Source organism: Gadus macrocephalus, chromosome 16, assembly GCF_031168955.1.
Source record: "Gadus macrocephalus chromosome 16, ASM3116895v1".
NCBI classification, from domain to species: Eukaryota; Metazoa; Chordata; class Actinopteri; order Gadiformes; family Gadidae; genus Gadus; species Gadus macrocephalus.
Window position 1 is genome coordinate 22,199,185 of NC_082397.1, and position 10,000 is coordinate 22,209,184.

Consider the following 10,000-nt stretch of genomic DNA (forward strand, 5'->3'; position numbering starts at 1 on the left):
TCATCAACATATTATTAATTATAATCATCAACACACTTCTGTAGCGTGGGGCAGAGCTATAGAGAGAGAGAGTTGCGACACGCTATGATCTCGCCGACAGGGTGGTCACGTGGTTGTCACGTGGTTCATGTAAGCCTCAATAGTTCCAAACACGCCGCGATTTCAATGTTATTCTATGGGACGACAGCAGAGATTTCAATATTAAATGGTAAATATGTATGAAAAAATCACATACAAGTATTTGTCTGACTGTTATTGCATTATTGCATATTTGTAAATGTCAGTTTTACATTTAGAGCGGTAGGGGGGCAACTGAAAGCTATCTATAAGTACTATTACTTAGATACGTTTTTAAGTTTTGGAGGGAAAGCTTCACGTTCGTGTTAGCATACTGGCCTAACCTTAACTTTTACCTTAGATCTGTGTTGAAATCAAAGTATTCAAGATGTTCTACCATGATCATTTAAAGATATAAGCCACACAAAGTATCAAATATATTAAAGAATAACAACTCATTACGCTTGGATGAATGAAATTGTAATTTTTTTTATTAAACAATTAGTGTGACAAGAACAAGTGATTGCGATTGTGTGAACAGATTCAACAATGGACACAGCAGGGAACACTATATACTTAGGGCAAACCATTAACATATAACGTTGCAAATATACTATACTTTATGCCGTTATAATACGTAGAATAGCCCTGAGCAAATTCAAAATGGGTTTAGGAGGGAGGATCCTCGTTTGGTCATGAACTCTGACCTCTAACCTATTCTCAAAAGTCGGGGCATAAGTGGTTGAGGAACAGTTGTTACCCGCTCTGTGATCTTCAATGGTGTCAGGGTTCATTGGTTACAACTAACATTTTATAGATAAATGGTCATACCATGGTTGGCTGTGCAGCATTTGGATGCCCCAATCGGTCCGAGAAGGGTTATCACATGTACGGCTTCCCCAAGGACCAAGAGCGCAGGGAGAAATGGATGGCAATGGTCAGCCGTCAAAACTTATTGACAGTCAGCAACAATCAAAAACGATGTAACGTAATGTTCGGATCACTTGCTAGCATTTCAAAGGGCATAATAATTCTAAGTGTAGAGAATTATGACTTTCCAATGATATTTGAAGTGCAATGGAAACTGATCTTACAAGCCTACCTACAGGTACACTTTGAAAATGACCGATTCAAAGCCACAAAAGTAGATAGGAGGTTGAAGTTGAGGCCCGATGCAGGCCCAACAGTTTTCATCCATCGCCCTAAACCGAAGAGGAGGAAACCCCCTTCTGTGAGGGTGCCTCCGGAACCAAGTGCAACGGACCACACATATTGCACCAAATTAAACTTCGGTATGATCCATGCAGCTAACAATATTCCCCATTTCATGTAATTCAAGGATAGACTACACTCCTAATGAGATTACATAATTCATATTTGTACATTCAGTTTAAAAAACAACCAGAAGGCAGGGATTCTCTGAGGATTTGCACACAATGTAGATAATCGACACATTTCTACCCAATTAACAATTGCCGGTAGATCCATTTATAAATTGTATTGGTTTCTGATTGTGGCAGATGATTTCATTCACATTACAGAAATGTTTTGCTTTAATTCATTTTATTACATTGGAGATGACAGTAGTTGCAAATGCAAAGGCAAAATACATATAACAGCAACATTACCTTGTAATTGTTACAGAGATTGAGGGAGAAATTGAGGTGGATTTCAAGAGCGTTGAAAAGGACATCACAGGAGACGGAGAGAGCAATCAAGAGGTTACATTGCCAGGGGCAGTTGATCCAGGGGCAGGTGATCCAGGGATTTGTGTGCCGAGGGCCAGTCAGTCAGGGGTCAACAGTGAAGGTATAACTTTTGCCAGGGCCAGCTGCTCCAGGGACCAGACTGCCAGGGACTGATGGGGCGACTGTGGAGGACCTAATAAGGCAACTAGAAAAGGAAAAATTAATGAGAAGGAGAGCAGAGAGGGCTATTGCAAAACAAAAAAGAATCAATTTGGCACTAAGAAAGATAATCAATTTGGCACTAAGAAAGAGAAACAATTCAGTCAACAAGAAGTTAAAACGAAAAAGCCATACAGGTTAAATTGACCGCCCATCATAATCAGCATTGTTGAATCGGCGGCATCTGTAGGGCTTCATGTGCTGAACATCACCCTTTCCAGGATATAATTAAACAAACACTGTTATTTCTACTAGCTATCGCATCATAAAACCCGTCCTTAAATCAACCTAAATTATCCTAGTAATCCAACATAAATAACTAACTAAATAAAAGTTAGATTCACTAGTACTGAACTTTGTAATTGTTGGTGTAGATACCATCACATTGTGCATTCGAGCTAACAAACTAGCAGGCAATCGGTCGTCTACCAAGATAAAAATATATATAATTACGCTGTGCATATACAAATAAATATCAATATATGCATCATAAAGGTCCTGATACAATATAGACAGTTGACAATTCAAAAGAGGTAGCTATTTAATCAATTTACCCCCGGAGATACCTTCACAGATGGTGAAATCGAGCTAACAAACTAGCCAGCAATCGTTCGTCAACCAAGATAAATATATATATAATTACGCTGTGCATTTACAAATAAAGATCAGTATATGCATCATAAAGGGCCTCTGATACAATATAGACAGTTGACAATTCAAAAGAGGTAGCTATTTAATCAATTTACCTCAGAAGTTACTCGGCGGCCAGCAATGGAAATGAACGGTCTCCTACGCCGTAAAATGGTTGTTTGGAACTATTCGAGGCTCCATACCCCGGAAGTAGGCGCTACAACGGAGTCCAATGGAAGTGTCGCAACTCTCTCTCTCTATAGCTCTGGCGTGGGGGAAGTGGGGACGAGAAAGAGGAGACGGACAGACAGACGGATAGACAGACGGATAGACAGAATTATAGAAAGTCACAGCGTCATCTCTTCTGCTGTTCTGGACTTATAACGCCCTGTTATGTGTCATGGCTCTACTGAAAGATACAAAACAATCTCTTTCTGTGACACACATACACACTCATTCACTCCTACACTCACTCACTCACTCACTCACTCACACACACACTCACTCACTCACTCACTCACTCACTCACTCACTCACTCACTCACTCACTCACTCACTCACTCACTCACTCACTCACTCACTCACTCACTCACTCACTCACTCACTCACTCACTCACTCACTCACTCACCCACTCACTTCACACAGCAAGGAGTGTGCATAAGCGATACACATTAATGACACTATTGTCTTTCTTGTCTTTAAAAAATATGCAGAAATGTACAATGCATCCCAATTTTCTCAGCTAAATTTATGGAAATCTTTCGGCATATTTCCATACATGGAAAAGTGTAGTCTAGACTTATCTATGATAATGTGTTATGTGACATTTCGTGAACACGTGTTTTCCATCCAGTAGTACCAGTTGAAGTGTCCAAAAGAGGCCCAGAAATTTGGTCACACTTCAGACCCTTTGTGTGTTTGTGTGTGTGTGTGTGTGTGTGTGTGTGTGTGTGTGTGTGTGTGTGTGTGTGCGTGCGTGCGTGCGTGCGTGCGTGCGTGCGTGCGTGCGTGCGTGTGTGTGTGTGTGTGTGTGTGTGTGTGTGTGCGTGGCACATGTGTGCGCCGTGCATGCGTTGGTGTGTGCAATTTGCACGCAAGCGCACATGCACACACTCTAATGTGGCTCTCAATAACTGGGTTAAATGAGTTCAAGCGCATCTAGTGGACTAGGTTGCGTACTGTAGCTAATTATGCAGCCGCCAGAAACACTACAGACAAAACAGTACGAGGAGGGTGGAGAATGATGAACAAGAGAGCCAGGGAAAGCTATGTTAAAACACACACACACCCTTGACACACAAACACACGTCACATACCCAAGCATATGCTTGCGCACACACACTGGACAGAGACATGGTTGGCTTACCGTAAACGCAAGGTGGCGGTGACTCAGTATGTATGTGTGTGTGGGCGTGTGTGTGTGTGTGTGTGTGTGTGTGTGTGTGTGTGTGTGTGTGGGAGGAGTGGTTGAAGATGTGAGGGTGTGAGGGAGGAGTGTGTCCAGTGTTGCCAAGCCTCTGAGGCTGCATTGTAACTAACATCTGGATCAGGGAGGAGCCGGTTTGTGTGTGTGTGTGTGTGTGTGTGTGTGTGTGTGTGTGTGTGTGTGTGTGTGTTTCTATAAAAAAGAAAGGAGGGAAAGTGGAGATTTTTCCACACATTCGGGTCCATCTCACAGCCAGTGAAACACACAGCTGGACATACAGCTAATCTTAACACAGCCCATTGGACACACACACACACGCGCAGGCACACACACACACACACACAAACACACTTTCACAAACTATTTCATGATGACAAAAGCATCAACCCGGGAACACGTTGAACGTTTACAAAAAGGATGAGTGATTGAACAGGAACTGTTTATCTATTGAAGTCAGCCAGATGTCAAACCCCTATGTTGTGTCCTTCTGAAATTCAAATGTGGAGAGAGAGCTGGAATGTAAGAAGAAATAGTATACAAGATAAGTGAGATAGGGAGAGACTGAGACAAAGAGACCACTACCAAAATATAACCATCCTTCCTCTTGTTATCTCTTTCGTTAACACACACACACACACACACATAAACACACACATTCCCTCCATACAATGATGGATTGGCTTGGCTCTGATTGGCTGAGCTGCCCCAGTATTTGTATAGTCTGTGCGCACTCTTGTTTATAACTGCCGCAGTGCTTTTGTGTAATCTGATTTTCTCAAGAAACGTTGCTCCAGTTTATTAATAGTTTCCATTTTTTACGTTGAAGATGTTTCGTACCACATTTTTTTGTCCGTCTCAAGATTATCTCTTGTCCCTCTGGTCGCCTCTATCGCTATCTCCCTCTCTGTATCTCTCTCTGCCTCTATCTTTATCTCTCTCGGCCTCTTATCTCTCTCTCTCCCTCTCTCTCTCTGCCTGCAGATGGCTCTGTGTTCTGTTGGGCGAGGTCGTGTTGCTCTTTGGCTTCATGTTGCGTCATGTTGCGAGTATAGGGATGTAACGGTATATTTTTTTACCTCACGGTTATTGAGGCGAAAATTATCACGGTTTCGGTATTATCGCGGTATTTTTAAATACCCAAAATATGCCCCTACTTCACACTTAGTCCTCTTAGAAGGTAGGCATGGGCAACGATCGTCGAATAGTCGGAGTCAAGTAGAATATCGAATAGTGAATGTGACTATTGTTATTTATTACACGGCTCTTCTCAATGCTGTTGAATTGCTGTTCACTTGCATGGGCCTTCACAACTTCCGGTGGTGAATAATCTTTTGATAATTGGCCTGGTGCACAAGATGGCGTCTCTTAACTTCCGGGTTTTCCGTGGTTTGGCACGACTGTTTCCGGTTGTAGTGGAGAAGCAGTAACATTCCATCTCAGATGTACTTTACAATTTGTAGAAGGTTACGCTAGATGAATCCTTTTATTAATTGGTAGCACAAAATAAATGTACTTTCTACACCATGAATTAAAATCTTGTAGATATATCTGTATAGAGAGATTTAGAGATAGATAGATTTAGATATATAGTTTGGTTTGTTGTTATAATTATATTATTTAATTATATTTCTATTCTAGTTATTGTCATAACTTCATAACTTTTTATATACTCAGTGAATATTGAATAGTATTTATGCAAGAAATGCACAACCTTATTCGAAGGCTGATGGATGTCTTCAGCGCTATCGTCTCCTCCTTCCGCCATGATACCAACTGAATCAAAACTTAAAAACATTATGTTGTAGGCTACACAGTGCGCCTGCGCGGCAACTTCAGGAGACTGGGATGAAGCGCTGGGAAGGCGTTCTCTATCATTATAAAATCGCTATTGTAATATAATATAAAAAAAGTTTTGTTTCCCTCAGTCTAACCAAGTCTTCCCTTGGCCCAGCTTTCCTGATCTTATTTTCTCCCGAGAATTATTTCTCCCATAAAGACTCGATCACTGATAAGTATGAACAGGATTTATTTAAATAACGACATGGGAATATTTTGCATGGTAAATCTTTGGCATGAGCCCCGTCACTGATCCAGGGTGACGTGCGGACTCGGCGTATCCTGCCAGGACTAGCAGGGGCGGAGCCTTCCCCTGGACAAGTAGACTGAGGCCGACCTGGTGGTGGTGGGGTGGATGGAGGTGCGTCGAACGAAGACCTGAGCAGCAAAGACATATGTTAGACTACTCTTTATAGAGCAGGTGTAGGCAGGTGATTGGTAGCTGGTGATTGGTGATTGGCGGCCAGCCGCGCGTGATTTGAGTCCTCCTGGTAGAACTACCAGCAAGCTTAACATTTCTCCCATAAAGACTCGATCACTGATAAGTATGAACAGGATTTATTTAAATAACGACATGGGAATATTTTGCATGGTAAATCTTTGGCATGAGCCCCGTCACTGATCCAGGGTGACGTGCGGACTCGGCGTATCCTGCCAGGACTAGCAGGGGCGGAGCCTTCCCCAAAAGAGAGGACGTAGGCCTACGCCGGAAATAGGTGATAACTCGGCATGTCCTGCCGGGACTGGCAGGGGCGGAGCCGACCCCAAAAATAGAATAGCGAAAGGGGGTAATGAGACCATACATACCTGCGTAGAAGAAGTGGACAAGGATCTATACTGCTTCTGGAAGATAAAAGGCATACCCAATATACGACATATTAAGAGCCAATCATACATACCGTAAAACGATAAGCTTAAAACCGTCAGCGAGATCGATGAATCACGTAAAAGCAGTTGACATGAAATGAAACGAGATCAATTAAAATTTAGAGCACTCTGCAGCTGTTACGCAGCGAGCCACGAGTGCTTTCGTGCTGTACCAACTGCCGTGGTCGATTCACTCTCCGGGGTCGCTGCGTGACCTGAGTGCTTTCGCGTTGAACCACCGACGTGGTCAACGAACTCACGAGTGCCCTTGATGTGCCACCGACGTGGTCACGCACTCACCGGTGTTGTTGCAGCAAGTAGCCTATTGTGAACTTCTATGTTGAACACCGACGTGGTCAACGAAATCACGAGTGCCCTTGATGTGCCACCGACGTGGTCACGCACTCACCGGTGTTGCTGCAGCAAATATTGTGTACTTCCGTGTTGAACACCGACGTGTTCAATGAACTCTGAGTGCCCTGCACTTGAGTGTTTGATATTATGCCACCGACGTGGTAATTAAATTTGCATGTGCCCGAGTTGTGCCCACCGACGTGGTCAACGCACTACCAGGGTTGCTGCAGCGAACGTGGAGTTCTGTGTTGTACCGCACCGACGTGCGCAACGAACTCACGAGTGCTTGAGTTGTTCCCACCGACGTGGGCAACGCACTCACCGGGGTTGCTGCAACGAACTAGAGTTCTGAGTTGTACCGCACCGACGTGCGCAACGAACTCACGAGTGCTTTAGTTGTTCCCACCGACGTGAGCAACGCACTCACCGGGGTTACTGCAGTCAAACCATGAGTATTAGATAACGTGCCACCGACGTGGTCATACTCACGAGTGCCCGAGTTGTTACCACCGACGTGGTCAACGCACTCACCGGGGTTGCCGCTGCAACCTTGAGTTTTATTTTCCTATTTACGCCACTGACGTGACAGCGAACTCAAGAGTGTTTTCTAGATGATCCACCGACGTGGTCACACTCGCCGGGGTTGCTGCAGGTTAACCTGAGTTATGAAACCGAATTTTGCTTTATGAATTTAGTACCTGATAACCACCACCGCCGGTAGTTGCAAATAGTGTTGCTTTTGGCAATGAAAATTATGACTAAGTCGTCATCAACAAACCTTTATCACGTGAGAAAAACGAGACTGGACGCAACGTGGATGCTGGGCATGTGACAATAGCAGTGATTAAATGCATAGTACAATATAGTTGGCGAATAAACCAAGACTAAAAAGTGTTGTACGAAAATAAGACTGCTAAAATGTCTCTTCATTTTCGTTGACCTAAACTAGGCGATAAAGACTTATACATTTTGTTCGACTGGAACTTCAACTGTTCCAGACATAACATCAATTTTCAACCATTTACCTTATTTAACAAAACTACGCACTTGTAACTTCGATAATATCTAAATGGAAATACGATAACACTGGAAAGAGTATGAATGTAACCAAAACTAATCAAAACTAAAATGACAGCTTGACACAAGACTAGACCAACACTAGAAAGGAAACAGGCCACCAAAAACAGCTATGGTTGCAAACATGTAAAACCTGTCTTAACCGACGTTAGAGAGCATCGTGTGCGCTTGAAGAAAGAACCTTGAATTCGACCGGATGTAGGACGTCGAGTTCTGTGTTGTACCGCACAGACGTGTGCAACGAACTCACGACTAGTGCCTGAGTTGTGCCCCAGTTGTGCGTTGACGTGGTCAACGCACTCACCGGGGTTACTGCAGCGAACCGAGTTTTATTTTTTCCATGATATACCACCAACGTGACACCAAACTCAAAGAGTGTTTACTAGATGATCCACCGACGTGGTCGAACTTGCCGCAGGTTAACCTTGAGTTATATAGCCGAATTTTGCTTGATGAGTTTAGTACCTGATAACCACCACCACCAGTAGTTGCAAATAGTGTTGCTTTTGACACCGAAAATTATGACTAAATGTCGTCATCGACAAACCTTTATCGCGTGAGGAAAACAATGCTGGTCATATGACAATAACTATAATTAAATGCGTAGTGCGATGTTGTTGGCGAATACAAACGAGACTGAAAGTGTTTTACAAAGTAAGACTGCTAAAATGTCTTCATTTCCGTTGACCTAAACTAGGTGATAAACTGTAATAACGTTTTGTCCAAACGGAACTTCAACTGTTTAAGACATAACATCAATTTTCGACCGTTTACCTTATTTAACAAATCTACGCACTTTTATCTTTGATAATACCTAAACGGAATTTCAATATGTTGCATATTCTTGAAGAAAGTTGTCCAATCCCGGGATGCTTTTAACTGACTTCATTTATTATAAAGTCGGCATGTTTCGGTATGGTAACTGAAGCTTAACGGAGGGAATTGTATCTAACGCGTGTGAGAGGAAAATACCGTGATCTACTTCGAGCCCCCGGGCTTAGGCCCGGGGTGGCTCTCTGGCCTCTCGAGTTCGAAACCACCCGCTAGAGAGGACGTCAAGTGGGCGTGGCCTAGTGGGCGTGGCCGGGGTGACGTAAAGGCTTCGGCTCCTTCTGTGGTGGAGCAGCCTTCAATAAGGTCTTGCTCCCCTTGTGGCTATGTGAGGGAAAATGCAGCTCCTTAAAATACTTATCACATATCACTAGAAAGAGTATGAACGTGTCTAAACTAATAAAAACAAAAGTGACACCTTGACACAAAGACTAAAACTAGAATGGAAACAGGCCGCCAAAAACAGCTGTAGTAGCAAACGTGATAAACCTGCCTTAACCGACGTTAGAGCATCGTGTGCGCTTGAAGGAAGAACCATGAATTCGACCGGATGTAGGATTCGTAAGCTGTGGAAGACCGCCTTCCCAGCCGTTTGATAGACGCGACCGGCAACCCTTGTTCAGCGGCTGTGGTTGCCGCTCCAATCCGGAAGTGGCCAATGTAGGGGGGAGATGGTGGGCCGCACCCTTCTACCACCGTCGCGAGATTGACTCTGAACCACCCTTTAGTCATTGGCAGGCCGCAAAAAAACAGGTGATTCGGGGACGTGCGTTGCCGAAGCTTCAGATAAAGGAACATGGAAGCGTAAGGACAGAGAGTTGTTGATTCTTGAAATGATAATAGTAACAGCTGCTCCTAGGCTATCGCTTTTAGATGAAAAATGCCTTGCAGAGAAGGTGACATCAGCGAAAGTCAGGCCCCGTGTAGGGGAAAAAGTCTGAGTAGGAGACGTGTACGCATAAACCCAACGCATAAACCCGCGAACGCATAAACCCGTAGAACACATGAACCCGT

At 43.7% G+C, this 10,000-nt stretch overlaps 1 long non-coding RNA gene across 1 annotated transcript; it reads right to left on the reverse strand.

The window, feature by feature from the left end:
* Positions 1-526: 526 nt before the first annotated feature.
* LOC132474339 (uncharacterized) lies at positions 527-2,871 on the reverse strand. The gene is made up of 3 exons (XR_009529643.1): positions 2,711-2,871; positions 2,100-2,177; positions 527-1,950 (listed from the first exon to the last, which is right to left on the reverse strand). It is a non-coding gene; the product is annotated as an uncharacterized LOC132474339 (long non-coding RNA).
* Between the last annotated feature and the right edge of the window lie 7,129 nt (positions 2,872-10,000).